At 39.5% G+C, this 13,724-nt stretch overlaps 1 protein-coding gene across 2 annotated transcripts in view; it reads left to right on the top strand.

Annotated features, from left to right (window-relative positions):
* Window positions 1–13,724, top strand: part of LOC127429248 (zinc finger and BTB domain-containing protein 7C-like) — a 42,834-nt gene that overhangs the window by 19,478 nt on the left and 9,632 nt on the right. Inside the window, exon 1 of one of the 2 annotated variants that reach the window (XM_051678175.1) lies at window positions 5,131–5,290. The exons of the other annotated variant lie outside the window; for it this stretch is intronic. The gene's annotated coding sequence lies outside the window, so the exon portion shown is untranslated. Of the gene's footprint in view, window positions 1–5,130; window positions 5,291–13,724 lie in introns of those variants that run through there. 2 annotated transcript variants of the gene reach the window in all.

Raw genomic sequence — 13,724 nt, 5'->3', positions numbered from 1 at the left:
AATCTATTTTAAAAACTATCAGCCCATTAATTGGTTATTGGCCTTTCCCACCACCTTAGTTATCAGTATCGGCAAAATCCACTATCGTTCGACCTCTACTAATCATTTTGGTGATTATCAACACAAAGTCCTGCAGCTGCTTGATGGTCTCATTATAATGCGTTAACATGTCAACAAGTATGCCGTTTTAAGAGGTTTTACAGTTTCTCAGTGCATGGTTATGAAGCTGCAGGAATTCCATGCATGTTTAAGATCCAAGAAAAAGAAAATGCATTTGTGCATTTGAGTGACATTTGAGTGAGTGAAGCTTTGCAACAGTTGCCATGATGTCAAGGTCTTTGGACCGTTTTTGAATGTTTATGTTGAATGATTTTGTTTATATAATGTTGAGTTAGATGAGGATGCTGACATGATGTCTTACTGGTATAGCGCATTTTTATATGTTTGACTGCATCAAAGAATGTGGTTCCGTGGGAACCACTGCCCTAAATAATAATAACCAGTAAATAAATAAATAATCAACAATTCTACAGTATGATGTAGAGAACCTTTTTAAATTTCACAAAAATCTTTGTAATGATGCTTTAAAGAACAAAGAACCCAGTAAACTGACCTGAAGAACCAATGAAACATCAAGAACGTTTTTGTTTTTTTCCAAAGAATCATATACAGCTTAAAAATGGTTTAAAAGGGATTGTTTTTGGCGATTTGCATTCATCGTGCATATCGTCACCTATTGGGCAGTAAGGAGATTTTATATTGAAAAAGGACTTAAATATTGATCTGCTTCTCACCCACATCTATCATATCGCTTCTGAAGATATGGATTTAACCACTGGAGTATTATGTTTGATTTTATGCTGCATTTATGTGCTTTTTGGAGCTTTACATGTTTGGTACCCATTCACTTGTATTGTACGGACCTACAGAGCTGAAATATTCTTCTAAAAACCTTCATTTGTGTTCTGCAGAAGAAAGAAAGTCATACACATCTTGGATGGCATGAGGGTGAGTAAATGATGAGAACATTTTCATTTTTGGGTGAACTATCACTTTAAGAGGGTACTTTACTGAACAAAAGAACCATTGAAGATGTTCAATCTCAGGGTAGAAAGGGCGTTAAGTGGTATAAATATGTCTAATATGGGACCTGTTGAGTTACCTGTCTGAGGTTTCTATGACAACTGACTGAGCATACCTACATGTATTAGTGTGTGTGTGTGTGTGTGTGTGTGTGTGTGTGCGTGTGTGTGTGTGTTTTAACTTAAAGGTATAGTTCATCCAAAAATCTTTCACTCACCCTCATGTTGTTACAAATCTGTATGTCTTTCTTCCTTGGAACACAAGAGGAGATGTTTGATGCAATGTTAATCTTTAATTGCATAGAAAAAAGATGAATGAAAAAATGAATGAAAGTCAATGGTGACTGTAATTCCGCCAAACATAGGTACAGGTTTGGTACAACATGAAGGTGAGTAAATGATGACAGAATCATTTTTTTACCACTTTAATGGTAGACAAATGAGTCCATATTTCTCTTTAACACTATTAAGTAACTGCTCGTTTGGAAAGCGGGTCACTAAGAATCTATCGTAAATTACATAACTAGGTGGATTCCTGATGTCATTTAGGAAATCCTGTCCATGTTCACAACCCTGTTAAAATGTGGAGTCATGATTTAAAGAGACAGACACGGCTGAAAGCGGGGAAACGTTCTGGGACGGAGCCAGCAAACACAAACAAGAAAAAAAGAAAGAGAGATTGTCCTCTTTAATAGTTTTATTGAGTTTGAAACAACAGATTTAAAAGGAAACACTATCTCTCTCTCTCTCTCTTTTCTCAGACAGTTTAGCTCCATCCTCATTTTTGAAAATAAAATCTCTATGTGGCACACAGTTTTGTATATTTATCGAAATGCAGTCACTGTTCAGTCTGGTGCATGTCTGTGCTATCTAAATTAAGAACCTTCACGAAAAACTTTTTTCAGCATGTTTTTGAAAATAATTATTAATCGTTCTAAAATAATCGAATCGAATTAGATCGAATCGAATAGTAAACACATTTCAGATTTCGCAATGCATTGTAACCCTAAGTGCACTTATTTAAACCCCTAACAATATGCAGACAAAAACATGAACTAGTTATTTTCAATTAGTGTGTAGATTTGCCACATTGAATTACTGTAAATACAAACTGCGAGTTGGACAAACAGACACACTCTCCACAACTGTGAGTGTAAGTTTACACTTATAAACTAGCGGATTGTTCATCTGTCACCGGTTTCAGTTTCAGCGAAGGGAAATTAAACAGCCCTGTTGAGGAACACACAGTGTGAATTGCAATGTGGGTCAAACCACACGTATAAAACAACCAAACTTCTAATTAACTAAAATGTCTCAGTTCTGATGTTATATAACACGTGTCATTCAATTGAACTCGTACACAACTGTACACATAAATCTGTGTGTCATATAGATTACATACAGTACTACTGTACGGTATACACTGTTAATCCATTTCTGTGTACAGGGGGGTTTCTTTAACTTCAGGCACTTTTTTTTTTAGCTCTGTGATCTTCTGAATGTAAAGTCTCGTTAAAACATTTTTCACTCTCACTAGTTTATTTCATTTGGCTAGTAAAAAATGACAGTTTTTCTGAAAGTTAGGTAAATTCCCACCACAGTGTCATTTCCAGCACATCTCAAATTCTGTGTTTAATAGAATTCTGTGCTGGAAATGAGGCTGATGGAAATTAAATTTTTAATATTTAAAACGACTGCCTCTTTTGGCTAAGACTAATTTCATAGCTAACATTTTATGCAATCTAACTAAACACAATTAAATAATATTTTCACTTTGTTTTTTTTTTTGCATAATCTGGCACAATTACTGCTTGATTGGAAATGATGCCCAATACAAGTATTCTGCTCACAGGTTATATTTATCTTGATTTTTCTTGTTTCTTGTTTTCTCTCTCATAATTCATCTCAAGCACTTTTGTCCACTTGTTTAACAACCATGCTCCGCAGGTTAAAATGTTCCTTTAATCCTTTAATTTTCTCCCAAAACTCTAAATAGAAACAAAAACTACCTCAGTACTTTCCTAAACACCCGTTTGTCACTATGCACTGCAAAATGTTCCTGATCCATGAGATCCTTGCGTGAGGTAAAGGTTGATTTTGAGGCAATTTTTTAGCTAATGAAAATCCCTGAAATGAACACATTTATTATACTTATTTATCATTTTCAGTTTTGTTCAAGGTCATTAAATCAAAAGTTTTTTAATAGCTGTCCAGTAAGTGAAAGGATAGTATGTAGAGGTAAAAAAGCACCCCTGTTGCAGGTGCTAAAAACCCCTATAAAACACATCGTTTTTTATTAAGTGACAGGAATAGATTTGTTCTGAAAAATGTTCAAAATGGGCTCACATTGTCTGATCCAATCACAATGGAGGATCACTTGTTTAAAGAACACTTGAGATGTTATAAAATGCCAAATGTGTTTAGAATTAGCAGGAAAACTCGCACCCTGTCCTGATGTAGTTATTACCTTAATTATTATCATATTTTGTTACTAAAAAAAAAAGCATGTTGCTGCCTCAGCTACACATTTCCAGGCAGGTATGCAAAACAAAATGTTGTGCCGCATGTATCTGTCAAGTGTGTGTGGGGGGGGGGTCGAGGAGGCTGATTGCACCACCTTTAGTGAGTCACTGGCACCCTCCTTAACATGGCGCCCCTATGTAATGCATACCTTGCATATCTGGTTCTACGTGATGTCGCTATGTGTTGGAAATGACAGGAATCACTTTCACACAATATTGAAATTGTTTATGTTTCTTTCAGTGTTTATCATAGTTTAAAACATGGAATCATTTTTATTTTCAAAATGTGTTTTTGCATTTTAGTATTGAAAGTCAGGGTCTGGGACAAGACTAAAACAAAAGTCAAATCTATACATAAAATGCATTCAAAAAGTACCAAAAATAAATAATGAAGACCTGGCGAAATGTTTTAATGAGACCTTCATATAACAAAAAGAAATAAAAATCTATAAAAACATCAACCCCTGGGCCATAAAAGTGCCTTGACTTTTGCAAGTCCTAAATAGTGAATGAAGAAGAAGATGCTAAATATCACTTCCGGTTCAGTTGCAAGCACATTACATTGTGGCATACTTTATTTTGTTCAGTGTGGCCTATTCTATATTGCAATGTTTTGCAAATGTCAGAGGTCATCCAGGTATGCATACGTAGTAGACATGAAATACTTTGCTAATTATTTTATAATTGTTATGATGTATTTACTCCACCAGGATCATTTAAAATGAAGTAGTGAAGACAAAACGGTGATGACAATGGTGAGGGATGTTTTCTAATAGTTATAGAAATTTTATGTTGTCATTTGTTGAGTTGACATGTCAAGCACTGTGTGACATAACAGTATTTTCTGATTCTTGTATTATTATTACACATGCAGTTTTATAATGACCTCATATTAATTGAGAGAGTACTGAACATTAAATATATATATACTTTTCTAGTTGAATCCCAAAAAGCTTACAGGTGATTCAAACACAATACATCTTGATGTTGATTAATAAAAGTCAATGTTGCATGTCAACTACTTGCATATAGTATGTAGTATACAGACTATATACTGCAGAAATAGTAATAATAGTAAGTATGCTATTCCAAACATATCCAGTGACTTTTGATTCATTGTTTGAAGTCGATGCAGACACATAAATAGCGCTGGTACTTTTCTCTCTACTGAAACTACCTCTTTCTCCACTTGTCTCCGAGTTCGAGAAGCAAATCCATCACAAATAAAACTAAAAATTCATTTTGTCTGACCCCAAATCAGAGGGTTTGTGCACCATGTGCTTTATTACATACTGAGCTTAAACTGTGTTGTGGAGGAGGATGGGTATTATTATCCTGAGCTACCCACCCAGCTATAAAAACTACATCTCTGTACCGCTGCTCGAGAGTATGTCCACCTCCTCTCTCTTTCTCTCTCTCTCTCTCTCTCTCTTTCTCTCTTTCTCATTCCTCCCTCTGTCAGCTTCCACACAAACATCTCAGTCTCTCTGCGTGTGCTCTTGTTGGATGCTTGTAGTTGGATGCTACGGCTTTTTTGTGAATGGAGAAGAGACGCTCGCACTGACAGGATGGAAAGATGTCTTTATGTCCCTAAGAGATGGAGATGAGACAGACTCGGATTTGAGACGACACTTAGTCCTGGAATAAATCACAAACACACTAACATACACCTGCAGATCTGGAGGGGTGAGTGACTTGAGTTTGTCAGTGCGTGGACGTTCGAGTCAAAGTGTGCAGTGTTTTGTGTCTAAGGTTGCAAGCTGTTTACATCTGAGTATGTGTGTTTGTTTCAGGTATAGAACAGCACGTTTGTGGGCAGTAATTTGATGAGTCACGTAATTATTTGGGCCGTTCTGTAGATGTCGTTTCCAGAAAATGAGTGTGTGAAGTTTTGGCCCGCTCTGAACGCAAACTAACAACACACACAACTAATGACACAGCAAATCGACAATTCCGCCAGGCTTTGCTGCGTCTCACGTGTATGAAACTAGCATGGCAAAGTGTTTCAAAACCTGAAAACAACTTTATGTAATGAGTTATCTGAAATACACTTTCTAGTTGCCATTTACTTTTCAAGTTGTTTACCTGTGGGCTGTCAAATTTGTTACATTTTCTGCTTAAATCTTGATTTTATTTTTGTGAGGTGGTTCACGTGACCTTTTAAAATGACCCGTATAAGACACTGGTCCACACCGGTGATGTTCATCGTAACGTTAACAAGCAACACAACATCATTTAACAAATCAAATTATGATTTTAAATGAAATTAGAAAAACTTTGGACTGTTAGTTTTAACTTTATTACCATTTTAACCTATTGACCTTACTGTTACTGTTCAAAGTGTCACAGTATTTGTTTGTTTGTTTATTTGTTTTTAAAGTCACGCCAGCTTCTATGGCTATTTTCATGGCGAAATCCAGGTTAAAATATAAAAATAGGTAAAACAACTCATTTTAAAGATCCGTTTTGAATAAAAACTCTACATTTGATTCAGGACTGACTTTGTTGACCGTTTCAAGGGTGTCACAACATTTGAGACCTGTGTGCATCAAAATACATTTTATAATCAAAATATTTGTGCACCTTTCTGTTTAACTAGTGCCAATTATAAATCATTGCAATTATGATGAATGGCAGGTTAGATTGGCATAAAAATCACATGAAATTCAACTTGTCAGATTTCCCAAAAAATTCAATAAAAAATAAATAAATCAGATTTATTTTCACGTATGAAAGTGGCCCAGATCAGAACTGAAAATGTCGGATTCATTGTGATTTTTGCTCTTCACGTTGTCATCCAAAAAACAGATTCATGTCAAATATTTTGGCTCAACTGCAACGTGAACGTATAGCTTTACTTTGTCTGAACCCATTAACACTTGATTTCATTGGGAATACAACGTTTTAAACAGAGTATCGCTTTACAATGTAAGACAGGGTTTGTAAAGGGTGTAATAAAGAAGACAGGCGAGTGTATGAGTGTTTGTAGGCAGGGGGCTGAACGCAGATTAAAAACGGTGTAAATTACTGTTTGTAACAGGTGAGGCCAGTGATGCAGGTGTCTGTACAATCTTGCTTCATATATTTACCAAAGAGACAAATTACAGCAGACATTACGCAATCACTGTGTGTGTAATCGTAAGAAGTCTCGAACAGTCAAGTGACATTTATACGTCTGTTATGTTCTTGAGTTTGCTACCAGTTCACGAATCAGTATACAGAAGTATGTTTGGGTCAGATTTATGACTAAATCTGAGGACAAACTTAAAACGCAGAAGTTTATTATGTTTTATTAACTTTGTTGAACAAAGTCCCGGTTAAAGTTTGTGGTCTGTAGTCAATTTGCTTGATGGCTAACATAGACATAGACTTTTTTTTCCCAACGTCAAGATATTAGGTTAAAAATGTTTATGAATGTAAAGTACAAGTGTATATTTTAGGTGCTGTAACAGGTCACCATTTCTTTTCATGGTTTTTACCATTTTTTATTTTTTTTTATATCCCCTATTCTCCCCAATTTGGAATGCCCAATTCCCACTACTTGTTGCTCACCTCAATCCGGGTGATGGAGGACAAGTCTCAGTTGCCTCCGCTTCTGAGACCGTCAATCTGTGCATCTTAGCCCCAATCGTGACCACGAGGAGGTTGCCCCATGTGACTCTACCCTCCCTAGCAACCAGGCCAATTTGGTTGCTTAGGAGACCTGGCTGGAGTCACTCAGCACGCCCTGGATTTGAACTTGCAACTCCAGGGGTGATAGTCAGTATCTTTACTCGCTGAGCTTCCCAGGCCCCCGCTTTTTACCATTTTTAATCACTTTTGGTGTTCACTTAGAGTGACAGTTTTTCCTCCTTGAACATGCTTTTAGGAAGCCTCTGATTTTAAAAACCATCCTTTTCATTTTGGGGTGAATTTTGTGACAGCCTATGGGAAAATCTTGATTTTTAGCTGACTTATTGTGACACTTAGTCCCCGTTTCCACCTGGTATTAAGACGCTTTTCAGGTGATCCGATCACATGTGGTCAGCCCTAAATACAGGTCTAAACGGGGTCTAAAACGTTTTGTGATCGGATCACAGAAACCACATACGAATGTGGTCAAAAACACATGTGACAACATCGCATTTGAGGTGTAAACGCTAATCCGTCCTGTATGCGTCCGGGCGGCAGCAGTGAAACTCCACCCCTCACCTGTCAATCAACCGCTTAAATTTTGCTGTTTACGAGCGGCTTTAAAAGGAAATAACCATCTGATCTGAAAATTTTAAAAAGTGGATACATACACGATTACGAGAGCTTCACGGATCTTCTTTAGTGTGACTGATATCAACACAGATGAGAAACCTGAACACCTGAAGCTCCTTTAATACAGGCAGTTCATGGGCCTGGGTAGCTCAGTGAGTAAAGATGCTGACTACCACCCCTAGAGTCGCTAGTTTGAATCCAGGGTGTGCTGAGTGACTCCAGCCAGGTCTCCTAAGCAACCAATTGGCTCGGTTGCTAGGGAGGTTAGAGTCACATGGGGTAACCTTCTCGTGGTCGCTATAATGCGGTTTGCTCTCGGTGGGGCGCATGGTGAGTTGTGCGTGGATGCCGCGGAGAATAGCGTGAAGCCTCCACATGTGCTATGTTTCCACGGTAACGCGCTCAACAAGCCACGTGATAAGATGCATGGTTAGACGGTCTCAGACACGGAGGCAACTGAGATTCGTTCTCCGCCACCCGGATTGAGGCGAGTCACTACACCACCACGAGGACTTAGAGTGCATTGGGAATTGGGCATTCCAAACTAGAGAGAAAAGGGGAGAAAAATCCCTCCCCAAAAATACAGGCAGTCATTAAAATAACAGATAATTCTGCTTGACATGTTTTGTTTGTGCTTAGATTAAATTTCAGCTGCATCTGGGAGAAACAGCGCGCCATTTTGTTCGTGCTTTGTCTTTTCTGACTTTGTTGCGCTTTATTATCATGCAGCAACACACTGACAGTGACTGATGTATGTTGTTATGAAACAGAGACCCTCCCCTCCAAATCTGAACAACCGGGTCACAGGAGATGCATTTAAGTGACCAGGTATAAACAGCCATGTGGGCCATGATGGGTCTCTCAGGGTTAAAGTATAAATATTCCAAGTAGTCTCACAATAAGGTCATAAAAACTGTATGTATAATAATCATACAAGAATAAGCCCAGTCAACTGCACATTAATGAACAAAAGACAACATTTTTAGCCGATATAACCCAAAACCTCAATTACTATTAAAAATAAATATCTTCATTTAATGCCAAAACCTCAAACATAATTATTGAGACTGTAAAAACATTATGAAAACATGTCATGATTTTCTATCAGCTTCACAGCTACTGAAACACCATTTAACCGCCTGCTACTCTATGTAATGCATGCAAATTATCCCATCCGCTGTATCGCTGTTCACCTGCTGGTGTCTCATCAGCTACAGGGCCGACAGGAACCGTATTCAAATTCAGCCCCTCTTATTGGATGATTACTGGCCCCTCGCTAAAACACATCGGAGGAAGGCAGTTCTGTCTGTAAACAGTCTCGTCTAAGTGCTAATAGAGAACAACCTACAGGTGCCCCTGCAGGTGAGGCCCCTAAATGATCTCCCTCAGGACCCACGAACCCACAGCTGGATTTAGCCAATTTACCAGCAGTCTGAGCTGCCGCAAATCTGTTCACAATGACACGCGCTCCTTCCTGTCTTACACGAGAGCCTTGCCTCCCTAAAGAGCCCATGATGCAATATCTCACACAAATGTGAACAGTTTTAACTTTTGGAGATGATGTTGTAACTTCGCCGTATCAAGAGTTGGTCATCTTTGCGTTACAGATTTAGACTTTTAATGCATTGCTATTTAAAGGGACATTTCACCCAAAAAGTGATTTTTACTTACCCTCATGTTGTTCCAATCACGGACGACAACACGAGAGTGAGTTAATAACAACACAGTTTTTCTATTTGTGTGAATTAAGCCTCAAAAATCTGTTCCAGAAAAGGGGGAGAGCTTTGTACTGTTCGGTTTTAAGAGTTCTCAAAACAATAATTAATAATTTATATATTCATTTTCATTCAAAACTCTTTGTCCCAGTTAAGATGATCATCAAAGCTCGTCTACGCTTGCGTGTGTGTATGCATTTAGTTCAAAGATCAAACATAGGTGTGTGTTATTTTGGAAGATAAAAGAACTGAGGGGGTAGTTTAGGTTTTTACTCAATAGTGTCAATAAATACATTTTGAGACATGACACATTATGATTGATGTTGAACTCAGAACTAGTAATACATGAACACGGATATACTGTAAGAACAAAGCGAGAGAATTCAAACAAGGTTAATATCGATCAGACTTAAAAATCACAAAAAATGAGAGGTCCACACAAATGACTTGCTAAACAATAACAAAACTATTTCTTATATAACTTAAAAATTCCATTTACTACAACAAAACTCTAAAACTTTATGTATCTTTAACTACTGTGATTTAAACATCCATACATACTGATTAAAGTTTCACTAAATGTAACATTTTTAACATTGATTTAAAAAGTTTCAGTGAGAGAGTTGCTTGAACAATTCAGTGCTTAATTATTGTGATCAATTCAGTTTGATTCTCAAATCGGTTTGACTGATTCATTTAAGAAAAAAAAATGAAAAAAAAAATGCATTAGCCGAGTGATAGTTCACGCATTGGACATATGTAGCGCTGCATGCTCGTTTTTGCATGCGGTTAGCGAGGATGACAACAACACAATAGCAATAGCATCGCAAAACAACTCATATTATATTATACATAAAGGTGGAAACATGTATTAAGAAACACACACACATGCATCTTTTCCAACAACATCTCACAGCTAAAATGAATGTGTTGCACTTTGTCAGTCAAAAGTGCAAGAACTGCTGTGTGGGTATTTCACGCGACGGTTAGATGATTCTTGACCTCATTCCATGAACTAGGTAGATTAGGAAGCTCAGCAGAACAAAAGCTTAACATTGTTCTCAGATGCTCAGATTATCTCTGCCGATCCTTCAGCCTCAAACAGGACATTTGATATGGTCATCAACAGTTCGGCACGCAAAGAAATGCAGCTGATAAGCATCCAAAAATTTGTTTTGATTTGTTTTGACAAGACTTTGAGCAGTTAGGCCGTTACAAAAACACACCTTTTTTAAATCAATCATGAGAAAAATGGTGACATTTTAAAAACTATATAACCAAATAAAATAACAACATGAACTTTGATTATGTGCTTGAATAGGATATTGGTTTGATTGCAAGTATGAGTGCTTTTATGCTTGTAGATTTAACTGTCTATATTGTAATCTGCGGTCGATGTTTAGCTGCATTAAGTAAAAAAAGAGACAAAAACACAGAAATAATTAAATAAACAGAAACCAGCAAAAACGTGTCCACCTCTCCTGTAATTACAAAAAAACAAACATTCAGCATAAGATTTTAGTTAGGCTTATTACAGATTAATACTTGGGTTAGAGATCATTAACAGTCAAACAAAAGGTGGACTTGCAATTGCCACTTTGACAATAATGAATGCCCATCATCATGTAATAATTGCACTAAAATAGCACTTGGTGGAAAAATATCTCGACTTCTTTCCAAACTTTGTTTGAAACTTTGGAAGTCACATGACAAATGCAACCTGAAGCAGACAACAAAATTACAACAACAAAAAAAAACTTTATGCATACCCCCATTTGAGTACAAACTAACAAATCGTTTTACAATAAAATGACACATAAAAAATACAGATGTTCTGATGCACTAACTGAGCTGCAATCCAGTTATTGATATCAATCTAAAGTGTGGTTTTTATGAGCAATGCCAGTTCAACATTTTAAACAGGATATACCACTAGGGCAACATGATATCTCGATATATTTCAGAAGAACCATCATTTCCTCCAAACAGCAATTGTTGCCAAGTAGATTCAATTTATTAAAGGCATTAATGAAATAAAAAAATAAAAACATTAAATAATGATGGCACATTTTTAGTTTTTCACTAAACTGATCTAATAATTCTCATTGATATGCATATTTATATTTTATATACAATGATACATAGTAGCTTAATAAAAAGCATTATTTACCTACATATATTCTTTACTTTTTGAACAAGCTGGAATTTTTTTTAAAAACGTCACTTTCACCTGGAGCTTTTATTTTGACACGGAAAGTGTTGTTCCCTATCTGTCACTCACTTGACGTTGTGTCGATGTAGTGACACTAGGGGTCACTCTTGGGAGCCCCAAACACTTTTTGGAATTTGCATTCCACTCCCTCGGACATACGGGTATAATGAGCTGGCTCGCAACCCCTCTCTGCCGATCCATTCACCTCGAAAAGCTGTTGGATTTACAGGGCATTACAGCGGCTTCTTCCCCTCTTGCACTGGTGAAATGCAGAGAATGCCCCTGGGCACTTCAGCAGCTAAAAGAGTATATTCTTCCTACTGAAAGAGTATATTTTCCCTTCTAAAAGAGTGGCATTAACGGAGAGCGTCTTTTTAAAGATGTCTCTCCGTTTGTGTGTATTTCCTGGTTGCGATTGTTACCTCTCTGCTTCCGATGGCCACGATCACGGTCTTGTGCTTGGCCGCTGCCCACGCAGAGACAGCATTTGTGGACAGGTCATGTTCTCACTGCGAGAGCGTGACCATGGCAACGTTGCAGTCGTGGTTTTTCCTTCGTTGGAGGGAAAGACCACCCCAGCGGCTCCCTGCCTCGGTCCTTCTGCCTATGGGTTTGAGGCCGCATTGGTTAGCACTGGGGGGCGATTTGGGGACCCCAATGGGAGCCACTCCGCCAGGTAACTCCCCATGGACCTCCCATTCCCCAGTACGCTCGTTGAGACCGCTGGCTCATCTCAGGGCGAGTTCGCGATCTCCTTTCGGCGCTCACGAAGTGGATAAGCTCTTGATTGCAGCATCGGAGAGCAGTCTGTCCAGTCTGATGCGGAGGACTCGACTGGGCTCCACCTTCGGGTGCGGTCACCCAGTCGCAGCCTGACGCGCAGTTGGCAGCCATGCTTGCCCAGGTGGCTGCGTGTTTCGGGCTGGAGTGGAACCCTCCACCCCCCCTGAACCCTTGCAGCCTGACGATTGGTTCCTGGGCCCAGAGCGCCGCTCACGGCCACGCCCCGCCCCGGTCCCTTTCTTCCTGGAGGTGCATGAGGAGCCCACGAGGTCGTGGCGGGCACCTTTCACTGCCCAGACCCGGTCTCTGAGCTCCTCCGCTCTCACTACCCTTGATGGGTTACGTCGTCTCTGGCGATTAAGGCCTGCGGTGCCGCTGGACAGGCCGCCTCCACCCTGCATGCCATGGCTCTCCCTGCAAGTGCACTAAGCCAAGGCGCTAAGAGAACTGCACGAGGGTAGTTCTGACCCAGGATTGATGCAGGAGCTGCACTCGGTGACCGAACTCACTCACCGGGCGACGAAGGACACGGCGCGGACTCTCGGGCAGGTGATGTCCACACTGGTGGTCTAGGAGTGCCACTTATGGCTCAACTTGGTCGAGATGTGGGAAGCTGACAAGGTACGGTTCCTTGACACCCCTGTTTCCCAGGTCAGCCTGTTCGGCGACACTGTCGAGGACTTCGCCCAGCAGTTCTCGGTGATGAAAAAGCAGATGGAAGCTATACAGCACATCCTGCATCAGCACGGTTCAAGACCTTGCACCTTGACGTCTGCTCATCGCCAAGGGCATCCTCCTGCCACAACAACCTGCAGGTACTGAACCGGGCTTTGCACAGACTCCCGTTCAAGATGCTGATGCAAAAATGCATTCTAGCGAGCGTCCGGCATCAAGATTGGTTTGCGGCGGTAGACCTGAAGGATGCGTACTTCCATGTCTCGGTTTTACCTTGACACAGACCCTTCCTGCGGTTTGCTTTCGAGGGCCGGCATACCAGTACAAGGTCCTCCCCTTCAGCCTGTCCTTGTTCCCTCGTGTTTTCACGAAGATCGCAGAGGCAGCCCTTGCCCCGCTAAGTGAAGTGGGCATTCACATCAACTATCTCGACGACTGGCTAATCCTAGCTCCCTCTTGGGATGTGTTGTGTGCGCACTGGGACCTGGTG

The sequence above is a fragment of the Myxocyprinus asiaticus genome, chromosome 38 (genome assembly GCF_019703515.2).
Source record: "Myxocyprinus asiaticus isolate MX2 ecotype Aquarium Trade chromosome 38, UBuf_Myxa_2, whole genome shotgun sequence".
Classification (NCBI taxonomy): domain Eukaryota; kingdom Metazoa; phylum Chordata; class Actinopteri; order Cypriniformes; family Catostomidae; genus Myxocyprinus; species Myxocyprinus asiaticus.
Note: the sequence above shows the minus strand (reverse complement) of the source record. Positions and strands in the feature narration are given on the sequence as shown.